The sequence below is a fragment of the Apis florea genome, unplaced genomic scaffold, assembly GCF_048593485.1.
Source record: "Apis florea isolate Af1SG1 unplaced genomic scaffold, ASM4859348v1 contig_3158_pilon, whole genome shotgun sequence".
NCBI classification, from domain to species: Eukaryota; Metazoa; Arthropoda; class Insecta; order Hymenoptera; family Apidae; genus Apis; species Apis florea.
The window spans coordinates 1520192-1538428 of NW_028256713.1; the positions used below are offsets into that span (position 1 = coordinate 1520192).

Below are 18237 nucleotides of genomic sequence, written 5' to 3' on the forward strand. Positions count from 1 at the left end.
GTGGAATTAGACTGGAATTGGTATCGTTTGATAATTTCGTATTTTATAATTTAGAAATTTGAAAGAATCGAGTAAAAGTGGAGAAGGAAAGTTCGCTTTCGTTCAAACCCTCTTTCCTTCTTCCGTCCCTCAGCTGACGCTTCGAGAAATATTTGCTGGCAATTAACTGCCGGTGTGTTTAAGTGGCAATCGAAGAAAGAGGAGCAAGAAGAGGAGCGAGGAATCCGCGTGCATAACGCCGACAAGATTTATTGTCACGCGACCGAGATTACGAGATTCCGGTCCACGGAATACATCGAATGCACCGTTAACTCGTTTGCTCGAGAAAAAAAAAAGGCTCGTGACAATTTTTCACCTTTCTTCCGTCTTACATCTCCCGTGTTTGTATTTCGATCAACGCGAATTTCATTTTTCTTGTTTATGCGCTTGAATAAACGATCCTTTCCGTCAGATCGAAACGTGAGTTTGGCTGGTGGAAATCGTTTATCCATCTTCATTGAAATCAAATATAAGTGGTTAATCGGTTAATTACGATAATTACACAAAATTAACACGAGTTAAAGGATATAACAAAAAAGTATTTTAAAAAAAAAAAAAACTCAGAGAGAATCTGAGAGGAGAGGAAATTTTTAATCCTCAACCTCTTAATTAACGGGATTCGCGATTTCAACGAGTACAATCGCCGCGGCGGGGTTTCACCTTTCGCCTTCGTGGCGTCTGAATTCTACCCAACGATCCTCAGATTCCTTGCTAATTGTACCCTCGAACCGGAATGCTTATTGTTCGATGGAAAGAAAGAAAGAAAAAAGAAAAAAAAAAAAAGAGGAACGTACGTTTGGACGGTAGCTCTTCCCGTGTCTCGGTTTCATTATTTCTCTTTCACTATCGCGCATACGTCGCATACCGAACCGATAGCCGGTCGACTACAATTTCCCTCGAATTTCTACGGAATACCTGCGTGCACGGGGCGAGATAAAGAGAGAGAGAGGACGACGAGTGGAAAACCATCTCGAGGACAAATGGTGTCCCATTGTTCGTAGCATTATTAATCCACGATGACTTTACGTTTCATCTTTTCTATCTTCTATTTTATGTTTTTTTTTTTTTTTTTTTAATAATAATAAGTCGTCCTATAACTTTAGTTACTCAGATATATTATTTTCATATTCTACGAAATAAATTTACCTAATTTTATATATCATTTTACAAATAAATTTTTTAAAAGACTGATTTGAATAATGGGTATCGTTAATCCTAAAAGAAGAACGGTTTCGGATTAATTCACAACAAAATTTGTAACAAAATAAAGCTTTCCGTTATTTAAGAGAATAATTTGGATTTCTTTCCAACTGTTACATTCTCTTACATATCGATTTCCTCGTGATTAAATCAACGTTTCCGAAGAAATTCAAAAAAAAAATAAAAAAACATCCACAAAGGGAACGATCCAAGGATAATTTAAATCGGAAAAACGGGATCCTCGGGCAAAAATACCACAAATTCCCGCCAAAAGATTCCCCGACCGACCCATTACACTCTCTCCTCCACATTTCCTCGCGTTCCATCAGTGTTCGCGCAATCATCCCATCCCCGCGAACGAGTCAATGCATCTCCACCAACAGTTCGAGCAACGTATATTCACCCGATTCCTATCCTTCCCCTCCAAGAATTTAAATTACTTCCACGGCTAACTCGCGCAAAACTCTTCGTCCACTCAACCCTCTCCTCGATCATGGTCGCCAGCCAATCCACTTCGCGCCACTTCGGGCGCTCGAACGCTTCCGGGAAGAAGGAGAGGCTCGATAAATAAAGCCACGAGGCTCGCCTTTCGGGGCCTGGCTCCCGTTATCTCTTATCGGCCACCCCCTACTTCTACTTCACTTCTACTCCACGAAGATCGAGCCGTAAAGATAACGGATCCTCCCTCTTCCCCTTCTCCTGCCCCTCGTCGTGGTGCTCTAACGATCGCCAGTCATTGGAAATGTTATCTGTCGCGTTCGTATATATCCGTTGGGATATTCGTGAGATCCACCTGAAAACGTTTCGTGAAATGTCATTGCCGCGGCGACCCCGAGAACTGCTGGTTTCTGGCCACGGTCGCGGTTCGCAGGTCGACGATCGCGATGCCTCGAGAGCGTATATAACGGATAACAACGCCTTGCGAAGGCGCGATTAGCGTGAGAAGCGCGAGAATTCGTGAAATTTCCGTTTGTGGAAGAATGCGTTTCGAAAGAGGTGTAAATTTTGAGAAAGATTGGACCCGATTGTTCGTTGAGATTTGAATTAAAACGGGGAAAATTTTCCGAAAGGATATAATTTAAATTTGGAATGTAAATGTGAATTCATAAAAGTGTGACGATCGAAATTTGGATTATATATGTGGTATAGAAGATATATTTGGAAGAAAGTGTAATTTAAAATTGAAGCAATGATTATTATTTCGTAATGATAATCTAAGTTATCTCTTAATATCTTAATATCTTAATATCTTAAAAAAAAAAAAAAAAGAAAAGGAAAAAAGATTCCACCAGGCTAAATAACTTATTTCCTCGAGCTTCGGTAGTTTCTTTGTGTACCACATTTCCGTCGTATCGCGCCACTATCGCCGCCACTTCCGTCACGGTAATGACCTCCAAATTACACGCGTATGCTCTCAACAATTTCGTGCGAGCCAACGCAAGAAAATCTAATGTTACATTTTTCCTCTAATCTTCAACCATGCTCAACACGTGAAATTGACAAATGGCGGTTGTAAAAAAGAACGGATAATTATAGCGCTACTTTACCACGAATCATGGAATAGTATCTCTCTTGTGATTGTTGCGCTTTGCAAACCTGCTTTTAGAGTCGCAAAAAAAAAAAAAGAAAAAAAAAAGGAAAAAATTTCCCATCTTTGAATTCCGTACTCTTGCAACTGAAAATATATTTAAGTTAACGACGCGTATATTTCTCGGTCATAATTGCAACGCGTTGTCAATTACATTACAAGAGATAATTATTAAAACGAGATGAATATCGTTTATAGATTCAACATTATAATAAAACGTGATACATTGATCGAACATCTAACGGCCTAATGATTAAACACTCGTTCATACGCGAAAACCCGCGTTGAATTCAACTAATTACGATCTTGATATTTTGTTATTGATACGCGCCAATAAATATTTCATTCGAGAAGATTGCCAACAAAGTTGAAGCTAACTAACGGTTCGTTAGTTAGCCAACATGTAATAATAATAACCAGGTATCGATGCATGGAAAGTAATCAATATTATGAATCAGCATCTCTCAAAGTCGATGATCACTTATGCACCTTTACCAATATGCAAACTGTTTAATATTCTTCTATTGAATACTTTCTTGTATAAAATATCTTTTATCCGGTGAAAAAAGAGGAAAAAAAAGGAAATTTCCTACGTTATTTATGCAATGACAAACACTCACAGCTAAAATTTAATACGCGAACGGCTCATGAATAATCCGACTGGTAAAGTAATCATCACCCGTCGAATAAAAGTTCCCCCATCCTTTTTATTAAATCTTGTCCAAGAAATTCTACGATCCTTCATTCCCCCTCCTCCTCCCTCCTTTCCTCCTTTTATCTCGAGAAATAGAATTCGTTCTCCCGTGCCTGCACATCGCGTCCTTGGATTACTTCTACGAGTTCTGGCGAGACGTGATCGAAAACGGTCGCATTTGTCAGGATAACGGATCCGTAGACGGCCACCCATTTGGAATATTAGATGGAGGAAGAAAGAATCAGAAGTTGGCAGCCGAAGTAGTTCAATCTGGTAGAAAACTCGTTTCGATTCGAATGCCGTCTATTCTAGAAATTTCTGATTCCATCTCGCACATTTTTTTCCCCAACATTAGATCACTCGAAATAATTCAAAGAAACTGTTACTGTGCTTCGAGAATATCGTGAAAAAAAAAATATATATATATATAAATTATTTCATTTCGAAAAAGAAATGAAAATAATTCGCTAAATTATTACTCGATGCGCCACATTTCAATATCCTCGTTCCTACGCCATTGCACCAATCCACCACTCCCTCGGATCTATGAATCCATCGATCGCGAGGAAATCAAAGGTTGAAGGCAGGATTCGATCCCCGTATGTATCATCGTGTGCGCAACGGCGTGAGAACAGCCGGGGGGAGAGAGGAACGCCGATGGATCGTCGATTGGATCGGACGATTCTTCTAAAACTCCCTTAAATCGGGTCAACGGCGTTCGCACGAGCGGCCGTTCGCTGATTCGCGATTCACTGACCTACGCCGATTTACGGGAGTCGGCCGGCTAACGATCCGGCTGACCTTTGATAATCGCGCCTCCCGAGTCGGCCGTCCCCTTTCAGGGTGAAAAGTCAAGTTCCCTCGTAACCGTGGACGGAACACTCGGCACCGTTATACCAATAGACGACAATGAGTCATTATCGCGGTGAAATCTCTATTATATTCGCGCGCCGCCCCAACATCTGTTGCCCGTCTCCTTTCCTCCTGAAGGGTGTAATCGCGATGGAATTTTTCTAATTGTGACAGTGGTTGGTGGACGATGAGCGAAAATAAATTTTTCCATTTTCTTTGTCGCAAGTTGCGCGATACGAATACGATAGTGGATAAATAAATAAGTAAAACGATTCGAAATATCGTTCGAGTATTGTTCGAAAGTGAGTTTGCGATCGAAAGGCATCGTACAATAGCAGAAATATGAATTCAAATTACTTTTTCACCGTTCTTTTGCAAGTTGCAAGTTGCGTAATACGAATCAATAGTGGATAAATAAATAAAAAGATTCGAAGTATCGTTCGATTGTTCGAAAGTGATCGTATAATGGCAAAAACATGAATTCAAATTACTTTTTCACCGTTCTTTTTCCCCTCCCTTTTTCTTTTTTCCTTATTCGAGCAATTTGGTCGATAGAACGAATGTATTATTCATCCCTCGAATCGTTCTTATATAAATTGCGACTTGCTATCGTATAAATCGATCCTTGTTTTGCCCAATATTGAATAAAATGTTCTTCGAAAAGAAAGAAAAATTAAATTTCCCCAAATTCACCTTTCCCTCGTTGTCTTTCCCCCTTCAATTGTCTCTAAAGTTAAGTCAGTCGAGAGAATCGCGAAAATTTAAAGAAAATCGCGAACTTCCTCACCCGTTCGAGCTTCCTCACCGCTTCCATCTCGATAACTGTTCCAAACCTCGACCGAAACGAACCATAACAACGTCGCAAACGTTATGCTTAACGGGCGATCGATCCACGCGCCTCGATGGAACAGCCACACATCCATCGAGGATAAACAAACAAAACGCGTCCTTTCTACGATCAGTGGGGGAAGAGGAGGTCGTAAAACGGTCGGTTTCCCGCGACAACGAGTCCTTGGGACCTCGGCCGTAAACGGATCCTCCATTCTCGTGCCGAAAACCGCTCGTTTCCCATCTCTCTCTCTCTCTCTCTCTCTCTCTCTCTCTCTCTCTCTGCCCGCAAGATCGGATGTTATCGAAGAGGATCGATCGCGCGACGTGCGTGCGCAACACACGCGTCCGGCAAACTGCTCTTTACGACCTGACAAGAAGGCGACCTCCTCGCCTCGCCTCGTCTCGCCACGCCTCGTCTCGATCATCCGGTAATTACGATCGCCGATCGTCCGGAACCAATTACCTCGTCGATTTTTGCCGATGCGGTCGGGGGATAGGCTTGCTTGCTTGCTCGCTCGCTCGCTTGCTGCTGCTGCGTGTCACGTCGCTCAGACGTTTTCGTCTTTCGACCTTTTAGAGGTGCGAGCGTAGAGAGAAGGGTCAGTTAGGCGGAAAGTCTGAGATGTTTTGTATTTCATATATTATACGTGTTGCACGGATCAGAAAGATGGATGAAGAATGATATGGAATTGATGTATATGAATAAATAGAAAATTGATATGCAATTAGAACAGGTTTTTTGCCTGTTTTAATGCGTTAGGTAGTGAGGTAAGAAGAGGAGAGTAGATCAAAAACGTTATTGAAATGTTCTTCTAGCGTTTATAATATTGTTATTTAACAATTTATTCGATTTCTCTACAGGATCAGATAAATCGAATTGGAACTTCTGTTATGTCTTAATAATAAATGTCTTAATGTCTTAAAGAAGGGAAAAAATTCTTAAAAGGTCTTAAAAGAAATGTCGAATGTTGAGTAAGTTATTGGCTGTAACTTTGTCTTTGATAAGTAAACGATGATGGAATAAAAATCGAATGGTGTTAGATTTTTTGGGAACGAGCGAAACGTGAAGGTTTCGACGAATTGTGCGATATTTATTTTTCAGAATCGTCTCGATGATTTCGTCATTTATCTCAACATTGTTCGATTCCTGGAAGGATTACGAATAGACGTGGAAGGAATTATTTTCTCATGGTTTTTTTTATGACGGTCAGCCGGTGATGTTTAAAAGAAATGCCAAGGACGAGCGGACCATGGCCCATATATTTTGTAAATATTTCCAGACTTTGTTCGATGATATACGCCCCTTCGTTTCTTTGTTTAAAACGAATGATTCGTATCCTCGTGCTTCTATCAAGGATTGTTTCGCGAACGAAAATGAATAGATTTGGAATAATTAATAATAAAAAAATTGGATTGGCGAGCAACGTGTTTTGCGATGTTAAAAAGTAGAGAAATCATACTTGTGTCGCTTTCGATATTAAGCAAACGTTGATCGAACAAAGCAATTAACTTTGAAAAAAAAGTCAAACATTGCATTAGAGCAGCAATTATAACGAACGCAAACTTCGATATATTTGCCAAATTATATAGGAATCTGAATTCCAAGCCATATTCCCGAAATCTAAATATAAATAATTTTGCCTATGCAAAATTAAATATTCGAAAGTTAGACCAAATATTAAGATTCCATTATATTAAAACCATCCAAAAACGTTCTTTCGTAATATTTAAAAAAGTTTCTCCCGGATTCTAAATTTAATTTATTTAAAACTACCTACTACACCAGCCATCAAATTACCAAACTACTCTTCACTCTTAAATACAAGGTAAAAAGTACGAGGTAAAAACTTGAAAAAAAAAAAATCGTGTAAATTTCACTGAAAAAATATGAAAAAATAAAATCAGCATTTTTTTTCAAACAATACACGTATTCCAATTTAATAATCTAGTTACACACGCTCCCTCGCCCCAATACGAAGGATTCCACGATACCCACCACCACCACCACCACCACCACCACCACCGGTAAAAACTAAAACTATTAAAACATTCAATTAACTTTCGCAATCACGAACCATTATGCATATCCAGTTTCCAACATCCATCACGCTTCTTATAAACCAGTGGCCACGATACACGCAACAGCGTACATACATCAGGGGGGCCCCGCCGTTCAATTTCGCGCCATTGATGAGCCCCCCGGTTGATGAGCTTTTATTGATGAGTTATATACGCCTACCCTCCCTTTTGCAAAAAACCTTTGGAAAAGGAAAGAAAAGGAAAGAGAAAAAGAAGAAAGAAAAACGTCGGTATTTTTCATACGATCGTGGCCTCTTTCATCGCACCTGCCCCCTCGTTCGTACGCGCGCCATTATTCTCGCCGATTTCACGCGGACCCCACGGTGCCCCCACGGTTCATCGACGGTGAAACACACCGTAGACATCGCCGAGACTGTGCTCGCTATTAATCCGGAATACGGGCAAAAACACGGCCTATACAAGACGTCCACGTCGATGGAATTGTCCGCGACGTGGAAGAAAATGGAAAAAAGAAGATTCGTCTCGCGCGTCAATCGACGTTTCTTCCTTCCTTTCTTTCATTCTTTTTTCTTTTTCTTTTTCTTTTCTTTTCTTTTTTTTTTTTTTTTTGCAAAGGCGACACGCGATTCTTTGTCGCGATTCATTCTCCACAGATAGATCGAGCAACTTTGAGAAATGGGAATTCTGCTGGATGTGAAAGAATGTAATGGAAATAACGCGTTCTGTTTTTCTTCTTTTTTTTTTTTTTAGCTTCGAAGCGGAAAATTCGCGATTCGATGGGGTATTGGGGAATGATCATACAGTGGCATTGAATCGGATTACAATTTTTTTGAACAAATTGGAGATTGGAAATGAAAAATTTCTGGTTCTCTTCTGAAATATTTATTTTATACGTCTCGCGATTTAGAGTGCGATTTAGAGTTCCGATGCAAGATATATTTTTATCTTGGAGATATTTCGTGGAATTTCCAAACAACTCTCCCTTTCCTTTTTGATTTATTTTTTCCCGAAGGTTGTCTACCGGCCAGAACTAAAGCACAAGGGACTCGTTAAAGGATCTTCATCTCCTAGCCATCCACGCTTCGTGGAACAGGTAGAAACTGTGGTTTACGACCGGGCCAGATGAGAAAACCCTATGATCGGTCAGCGAATCAAAAATAACAGGTACCTCTCCAAATTGCTTAATCCCGCGACGAAGATCCCGCGGAAATTGTACGCGGATCTTCTTATCTTTCTTTCTATTTTAAAACTGTCCAACAAGATCATACAAGTTTCGCTCGACGAATACTAAACTTTTTGTCAAGCATCGAGAATGGGCATTGATTTTTACCTATCTCAACGAGTATTTAAAAAAAAAGATCCTCGCTACGTTTTCTAATTCTAATTCAAAAAAATTTAAAACTTTGCAGCCGCCAATACAAAATTTCAAAGGATTGGGACAAATACTCGACAATTTGATAAAGCAGCAATCTAAAAGGATCGAAGGAACAACTCTGTTTCCTAATCGCTATGAAAACAGCCGGCTCAACGTTTCTCAACACGCTCGATTTCCTGAACGATCGACGTGAACAGGAAACACAAGGCAGGAAGAAGCATCGCGTATTATACCGGTTCACAAGGAGCGTGCTGTCTTTCCTCTCGAGGTGTACAAAGAGCAAACAGAAGGGGCCCGTGTGGTACACACGCCGGATTCCCAAACGCGATGATGAAACACAGCCAGGACATTGACATCGCGCGCCGGACGATTCGTTTCCACGACACAACCTCGCCCAAACCGAGACGTCTCTCTCTCTTTCTCGAGCGAACAGAAGATTGCGTGGAAGGAAGGAAGGAGGAGGAAGGGCGGTGGATCTCGAGGATTGAACCGGAAATTGTGAGGCTCAATTATCGGCGAACCACGGAGTTCCACGGTTAATCAAGGTTTGTTGTTAAGCTCTCGTAAATTTCGTGGGGAGGGGAGGAGGGAGAGGGGAGACAAACGACGCCGGTTAATCCCGCGGGAACATTTCGTTCGATCGGAAAATTGGTGAACGTGGTCCAGGTGCGCGATTGCATTTATTAATCTTACTTAGCCGATTTATCTCTTTTAACCCGATGTTTTCCCTTCCCTTTCTTTCTCAAATATTGATAATCGTAGACAGAACACGCAATGAAATGTTCCACGAGATGAAATAATCAAAAAAAACGGGCTTACATCATCATCGCGTTAAGATCGTACATGGCTAGGAGTTGAATGCCGAGATTCAACTTATAGATAACGCCCTATATATACATTGTCCCAGTTGGAAGATCTTAATTGGATCTCATTGCCTCTACAACGTTTTATCGAGTTGTTTAATTCCCGGACGGATGTCTAAATATTCGAGAGACGGTTCGCAAGTATCAACAACTCTTAACTGGTCGTCTCCTTGTTTTCCTAAAGATAAAATAATTAAAAACAAATTTTTTTGTTTAATCCTCCCCCTCCTTGGAAAGATCCTCCGCAACGGGGCAGCGGAGTGGAAGGAGGCGAGGCAACGGCGGCTGCTATTCCACGGTGAATTATCGATCAAATAGTCCTTCTATTTCAGAAACGTGGGCTCGTGCTTTGGGCCCTCGCTCAGCTCAGCCCGTTTACTCCCCATTGTATCGAGAGGCGCATATCGCGATACGGTTATCATTCATCGGTGGCTAACAGTACCCCGGGGACTGTTGCCAGGATAGGGAGTGCCTGTGCCCCAGCCGCGCTTATATACCTGCCTCCTTTCCCGATTCTATCGCTCTATCGCCATACTGACCACCGGTACCTGCTGATATTTTACTGTCACAACCGATGCTTCCGAACCCGTTGTCCCGGGATCAGATTGCCTGACACCGGCTACCGAGAATTACGAACGACGCGGCCAGGCCTTTCGCGGTTCTTTTCCTGGCCCAGTTCCTGGCCCTGGTCACCGACCACCTTTGTCGGCTCTCGTTCATTAGGTTATCGGACGACGAGGACTACATCGTTGTCGCGGGGAATACGGGTAGCGAGTGTCATTATAATCATTTCGCTATGACGGTGTATATGGTGTGCAAGTAAGGTATACTGAATTCGCTTTGGATTATATGAAGATTAAAAGTGCTTCAGATACGAAATTATCTCGATCGATAATGATTTCGATGAGAAGAGGAGACGAGATGAGAAGAAAGGTGAGGAGGTTCGGTCTACAGGCCGCGAATAATTACGAGATCACGTCTCTCTAAGAGTCTTCGTCGCGTCTTCTAAGGAGTCTGTTAATGTTACCTAAGGGCTCTCAGGTTCATTGTCATATTCTCTGTGAGAATTCCCCTTTGTTTACTCCTCTTGAGCCAAGAGGAGTGTGTTCTGAAACGACGGCACACTTATCACCGATCTTGTACAACGTTTCTACCTTGTACGCCTCTCTAACGAACCGAATTACGACGCTCAGCTCCTGATGAGCGTCATTTTCTGTTCTTACGAAAACGGTACCTCGAATCAACGTGTTGCAATTAGGACGATCCTCCTCTAACGATCGAAACGCGAAGATTACTTTGTCCGTTGGATTGTTCGTACGTGTACGATTCATTGTCTATTTTCAACTGTTGTGTGGTGGGATATAGTATTATTAGCAGAAGAGAAAGAGATACGCGAATAAAGCGTTAATTTCGAGCGAATTAACGAATAATTTCGAGTCGAAGAAACGAGAATATTATACGTGTAAAGTTTCGTGGAAATTATTATCAACGATCTTAATGTAATATAATTTCATTAATGAGAATGATATTTAATAAGGATCTTTAGCAAGTAACGATAATAAATTTCTTTTGTTAAAAAAGAAGAAAAAAATTCATAATTTTATCGTAACTTATGAATTTCTAATCTAATTAATCTATTGTTTTTAATTTTTCTTCTGAAAATTTTCTACTAAATTTTATCTTCTTTTATAATTAAAAAAGAATTAATAAATCATTACTCTCTTCTAAATAACCTACGTGATTGTAATATATAATTTACTTCATCCTACAGCGATTAAATTAATTAAATTAATTCCAAATATTTCTACTTCCTCAACTATCGGAATTCAATTATTCTCACGGTTATCGCGTCCTCGCGAAAAATTTCAAGGTTCGAGGTCGAGATTAGTATGAAGGTCAAGCGCATCTCGAGCGCTGCTCCTAATGTCGAAGTGCTTTAGAAATGCGCGTAACGACCTAGATTTGATCTAACGGAGCGGCCGACATGTCCCTCTTTTGCTCTTTCCCTCTCTCTTTCGTTATCCTGCCCACTCACTCCTTCTCTTTCCCTCTTTTTCTTTGTCAAACTCGACCAACTCTAGTAATATCTAACGGGCCCAATGTATAGATCGTACATACCAACGGGATTATAATTTTGTGCACCTTTATCTTTTAATCTGGATATAAGTTTTCAAAGTTCATCCATCAATGGAATGAACTAAACGTATTTTGCAAATTCTAAAGGAAATAGTTGCATGTTGTAAACTCATGTAGATGATAATTAGACATCGGGTTGGATTATTAGTATTTGATGAATTGTTACATGTGTTGTTACTCAAAGTATGTAGCAGATGTTTCAATAAGTGGCAATAGCTTGGAAATTGTTTGAGATATTTATATGGAATGGAACATGATTTCAGAGGTGATATGATTTCTTATTTTTTGTTATAATACATAACGTGAATATATAGCGTAATCTATAATTGAAAGTAAAATTAATATTCTAGAGATATTTTTGCAATTTAAATGTGTAAAGCTTTAATTATTCAAGATACTTTTATTATTCAAAGCATGTGAGAAATATTCTAATAAAAATAATAATGCATTATTCATAAGATGTATATTCTAGAATATTAATATTATTTATAGCCTATTATATTTAGATGTATATTTAGAAAAATATTTTTTATTGAGAAATTTTAAATAACAAAAATAATATTTATTAATTATTCAATTTTATATTCAATTTAAAATATTTTCATACCATATCAATTACTATTAATAACGAAAGAGACAATTAACCATTTATATTTATTCAGTTGCAATGCATCATTCAATTAACAAAAACATAATTTCAAAAAATAAATGACTATACAATGCCTTCTCTCCGATACCTTCCGTGCAATTTTCAAATATTATAAAATTTAACGATCGAGTTAAATTGCTCTTTTTAATCTATCTACAGATATACTATCCAATACATGGAAAAAAACATGCTGGAAAAATCGACGTGAAACGAGATTTTATTTTTGGATTTGAAACGTAAAATATTTACATCGAATCATTAAACAATTATTGAATGTAAGCGATAAATTCTTTTTTCTCGACATATAACAAGATCTACCAATAAACTATCCTGTTAAGAAGGAATTCTTCTCTAAATGTATCTTTTATCAAAAGGATTTCCTTAATTATCTAGAACTAGAACGATGTAATTAGGAATGAACGTTAAGAAATGATTCGTTAAAGAACTTTTTTAAAATGATATTTCACGGAATGATATGTACGGAACGGCAACAAGCGTTTTCTTAATGCTATACTTTCTAATATTAATAGTTTCAGATTTTAATAATAAATTGCTAATTCTCAACCTTAGATAGAAATATTTTTCACTGTAGAATTTTGTAATTGCTTGTTTCATTGCACAGAAACAATAAAAAATTAAGATTTGATTTCGATATGCATCTAATATTTAATCTACGCATATATATTGTAACCTAACCTAACTATTCACAATTGGTTTAATAAATTCTCAAACTTCCGCGTGAAGCATTTTCTCGATATTAACTTAAAAATATATATATATGTATGTATGTATGAATAATGAAACATATATTTCGGATGAAATTCTCTTTGTAAAAAACGATACAGGAAAATACGTATGACAAATTATAAATCATAAGTAAAAGCTGCAATTAGCTGAATCGCATCGAATCATTTATCAAAACGGAACAATTTTACGCAACGCATTACTTATCTCTAATTTAAATATTAATAAATCAATAATCATATTAATAAATAAGTAAATAAACTTACTTAATAAAATAATTCATTCACTCCAATCGCGTCCATGTTCTCCAATCAAACATTATCCAAAAAGTTCCATTCATCCATTTCCGCATACACGAACATTCATCACAAATCCAAACGATATAATTTAACAGTTATCAGCACAGCAGGTGAACAAATGAAAACATTAACACCAATTAACACACGACTTTGTTGCGATATTCGCATGCTCGGACGCCATTACACGTTCGATAAGACGGCGTTCCATCGCCTCCCCATAACCTTCTATTGCGATTAACCGTGATTTCGCCAAATTAATTACCGACTGCCTACCTTATTGATTTTTCGAATCGCGGATAATTCATCGTCCCAGCTCGGCTGCGATTAATCTTGCACGGCTAATTCATTCCGCTATTCACGAACGCATTAATCTTTCACACGTTACGTTCGGCGGCAATTTCACGACGAAGAAAGCAAACTGACAGGCATCTGCGCAGAAGAATCAGTTCGCCACAGTGCGCAATGCGAAACGCGCAAAATCGCGAGCCATGTATAATTAATGGCGGAAATTTCAATCGTCGGTTTCGCTTAAATTATCGTAGAAAGATGATTACTTTTTAAAAAGATATTCAAAGTTAGAATTAATGATTTACATTAGCTTACGTTTACGTTTACAACGGTTTAAATCTACCGGTGATTAGCATTTAACGAAACAATTACGAGATACCGTATCCGGTGGACAATTTATGATGTCGTGGCGAGTTTAACAAGACCTCGAAATGAATTGCAACGCGGTCATTGCTCAAAAACCGAAAGAGACCCGGTTTTTGCGACCGGCACAACCGCAAGATTTAATACCGGCGAATCCGCGATACGGATTTAGCCGGCACCGTGGTATATTTAGCATGGGAAAGATGTTATCGAGACTGGTTAAACCGGCGTCCGATGTAATGATTATGCGCCGTCGTTGCCGGAAAAATTCGATTCGGACGCCTCATAAACCGGCTTCGATAAGTCCGTGAACGAGCCGTTTTAACGGAGATACGAAAGATCGTCCTGCGTTAAATCGATATTCGTGGGATTCCGCGGAACATTTCTCTCTTTCACTTCCATTCTTTTCTATTTAACAATATTATGACCATTCCGTGGCCGATATACCAATCTATCTTGCTTTTGTATACGTTTGAATAAAGATTATATTTGAATACAAGCATAACGAGCGTTCATGTAGTAATATTTTTATGAGGATAAATTTTACGATACGAAAGAATAATATTATTCAAGCGTTTTCTAAAGTATTTAAGGAAAATGAACTCGCGCGTTATACGAGTATAAAGATAAGGAGTATTCGTTTACATATACACGTATCAAATCTATCTATCGTAAATACATTTGAAATATATAAATTTTTATAGTACGTAAATATAAATTTATTTGTATGCCTATTAATTTAAGCGTGAAATTAATTTATTTAGTATTGTTATAGCGAGTATATCTTCATTTATTCAAAACCACGATATATTAATACGATAAAATTGCATTTTAATAATCTAAATCTATGCAAACAGCCTCATAATTATCTCGAATTATACGAGTTCACCTTCGATAGTGCTTGTTCGGTACGAGCAATACATACTAGGAAATATGTTCAATAATCATTTCTTCGTGATAACGCAATCCACGATCGTTCTCCGACCGATAAAGTGCATCCTGATGATTCCTGTTTCTCACGTTTCCACTTAAGGACCCCGTCGAGACTCGAACAAGTATCGTACACGGATGTCGTACGTTTCCACGCGCTTGCTTGCCTGCGATCAAATGCAACCTATAAAACTTATCGAAATTCCTGTTTAGGGGGGCAAAATAAAAATAACATTTCCAAGAATCAAATAGAAATGTGACGATGCGAAGAATTACTTTATAACGAAAAAAGGAAGCGATAGATAAAATGTATTATTTAATTCTCAGCTCCAATAAATAACTTCAATCAAAGTTGTTTGCTTAATAATGATCGAGAACGTTGATCGGTTTTAGACCGATTAAAATTATCATTATCCAATCGTGAGATCCGTTGTATCTCATTTGTCATCAGGCAGAAGACTATCGAACCCGAAGAGTTTACGATTATTCCGTTAACAGAGGCAATGACAAATCGAGAACGCAACGATCAAGAGTGCAAACACGAGCCAAGGAATGCAAGCATCGATTAATCAATCCTTTTTTTTTTTTAATCCTAATCCAAACCCGATAATAAACTAAATTAACCGTGATTCCGAGTCATCAGCGTCCTCGTCAATTACTTCAACGTCTGTTAAAATTTCTCCCAGGTACGAAGTAGACGACAGTTCCGCAACAAGACCAAAAAAAAGAAACATAAACTTTGAACAGCATATAATAATAACTGTCTCTCTCTCTCTCTCTCTCTCTCTTTGCCACGAGTTCCTCCAAACTCCTCGTCGATCGATCTTCATTGAAAGCCTCGAGGGACGAGAGAAGGCGCAAAAGATTTCACCCCCCTCGTCCATTCTCCTTCCTTCCTTTTTTTCTTCTTCTTCTTCTTCTTCTTCTTCTTCCATCGACCTTGCTCATTCGTCACGAGGCGAGCCCGCTAACCAGAGCCCGCTGAGGTGAACACAGCGTTACAGGATCTCACTGTCACGTGATGTGGCTAACGTGGCAGATTAACGATTACACAATTACCCGAGGCTAATTGATTTTAATTTCAATCTCGCCGATCCTCCCTTCGGGGTCGATCCAAGGCTTCCACGTTTCTCCAACCGCTCCCCCTCAACCTTACACCTTCCCTCCCTTCCTCTTCTCCCCTCGCCCCTTTCATCTCTTTGTCTTTCATCCTCCATCCTGCCTCCTCTTTTTCATTCGATGGCTCTCTTTAATTTTTCGATACTTGATGCACGCTCGTCAAGAGCAGACCTCTTCGCTCCCCCTCCGCGGGGGTCCGCGGTTCTCCTGGACTGGAAAGGTGACTGGAAAATCGTCTCGTTAAACCGCGTTTAATTCGTTGTTGTTCATGGTCAGAGGGGAGAGGGAGGCGCTAAATTGCGGCAGCGTGACGAGCAGCCTCCGCGTTATTTCTGACAATGATAATTGCACTCGTTACTCGTGCCGTGGAACATCAATTTGCCCGGATAATCGGGCGGACACGGGACATCGGCCAAGGGGGGAGGAATTCTCGCCTCCACCTTCGGCCCCCCCCTTCTTCGTGCGGGAAAACGTTGTATTCGCCGCGATATTAAGTCGAATATTAAGTATCCCCCGTCGGCGAGATTAATTTCTCGGTTGATACTTTCGAGGACGAAGAAGAAATTACGCTCGACACAGGAGATACTTAGTTTCGTACCGACGTATTTTATTCGCGTCGTGAATTATATACATATAGCTGGGAGTTTCCGGGGTTACCCCGCAATACGGGTACAGGTAAAGGAAATTGAACCGATACAGCTTTTTCTCCCGACCAAATATATCTCGTCTATCGAAATTCCTCGACGCAATTGTAAACTGAATCGTAGCTTCCTCTATTTCCTTCTTTCTTCTTTTTTTATCGGCTGCTGTTTCTTGTGCAGCCATCTTTTGAATCGATTGTGAGAAACAGGAAGAACTCCACCGAATTTCAACTCGAGAGAAACAATATCCGTTACATCCGTTTCATCAAAATCTCGCTTATAAATTATATTCTTATATATATATCTATAGAAGACGCGAGGCAATCGTCGAAACCCAATTTTAACTTCCTTCCCAGCAAGCACAATCTCCACATCCCATCATCCACAATCGCGATCCCTCTCCTCTAACTTCTAACCTCAAATTTTTCCCCCGTAACGATTTCTTCCGACGTTTTTATTTATTTATTCATTCATTTATTTTCAACCGCGCATCTAATTCCATCTGCGAAATCCCTCCAACACGAGTATCAGGTAGCTGATTACCCTTTTGCGAATCGTAACACGCACATCGTACACCGTCACGAGAGGTTCCACCGTGTATTAGAGCTCGTTCTCCTCACGTGGTGGAGAGAAGGGGAAGGCCTCGAAGAGGAAGAAGCCGCAAAGAAGAAGAAAAGGCCGAGGCCCGATAAGCGGGAATCTTATGCACGCACGGAGAAGACACTTTGCGCCTGGCAATTTGGACTAAATATAGCTTGGCCAGCCTCTAAAATTATTACGTTATCCTAGTTATCCTCGTTCCGCGGTTTTCGTTTCGAGAGAGGTTTTGAAGGGTGGATAAGGGACGAGGGACGAGATTATTTCGCCTGCAAGCGAGCGGGGATTCGAACTTTAGGTGACGTTACAACGATAAATATTAGCAGATATCGAGTATCGTTTTTGCTTTTGGAATTTGGATTATTTTGAACATCGAATAAGAAGGAGAGGGGTATCGAAGATTTTGAAGATTTTTTTCTTCTTCTTCTTCTTCTTTTGTTTCGAATCGTTGCTTCAAAGGATTATCCAAGTTCGCTCGAACGTGTTATTTATAATTTACGGGGATCCTCCCGAGGAGATTAATAACGTGATAACGAAGTGGTTATTAAGTTGCACGTTTTACAAGTGTAATGTTAAGAGGAGCGTTTAATGACACTAAATTGCTAACTATGTTGCGTGTAATGCCTATTATTATGGCGAGAGATGTTGTGTTGGAAAAAGAAAAAAAAAAAAAAAGAAAGAAAGAAAGAGTAAGGATCTAGCATACAGCGTGTAATCATTAATTATCGAATGTGAATTTAAAATGAATACATTAATTTTTGCGAGAACTTATGCGTAACAAACTGAATAATTTCTCTGGTGAGAACACGTAAAGAGTATACATAAAATTATAATGATGCGAGAATCTTTTTTTTTAGGAAAATTACAAAACATGACAACTGTTTCTTTTTTCTTTTTTTTCCTATACTAATCTTGGGATTAATGTTATCGTTAATTAATTGAAAAAATAAATATATTTCGTATAGATCCAAGTTTCTTTTTTTATTTGG

At 39.2% G+C, this 18237-nt stretch overlaps 1 long non-coding RNA gene across 1 annotated transcript in view; it reads right to left on the reverse strand.

Annotated features, from left to right (window-relative positions):
* The window catches only part of LOC116415588 (uncharacterized), a 29948-nt gene extending 16215 nt beyond the window's left edge, over positions 1-13733 (reverse strand). The window contains exon 1 of the long non-coding RNA XR_004226214.2: positions 13584-13733. This is a non-coding gene — a long non-coding RNA (uncharacterized LOC116415588). The remainder of the gene's footprint in view (positions 1-13583) is intronic.
* Positions 13734-18237: the final 4504 nt, after the last annotated feature.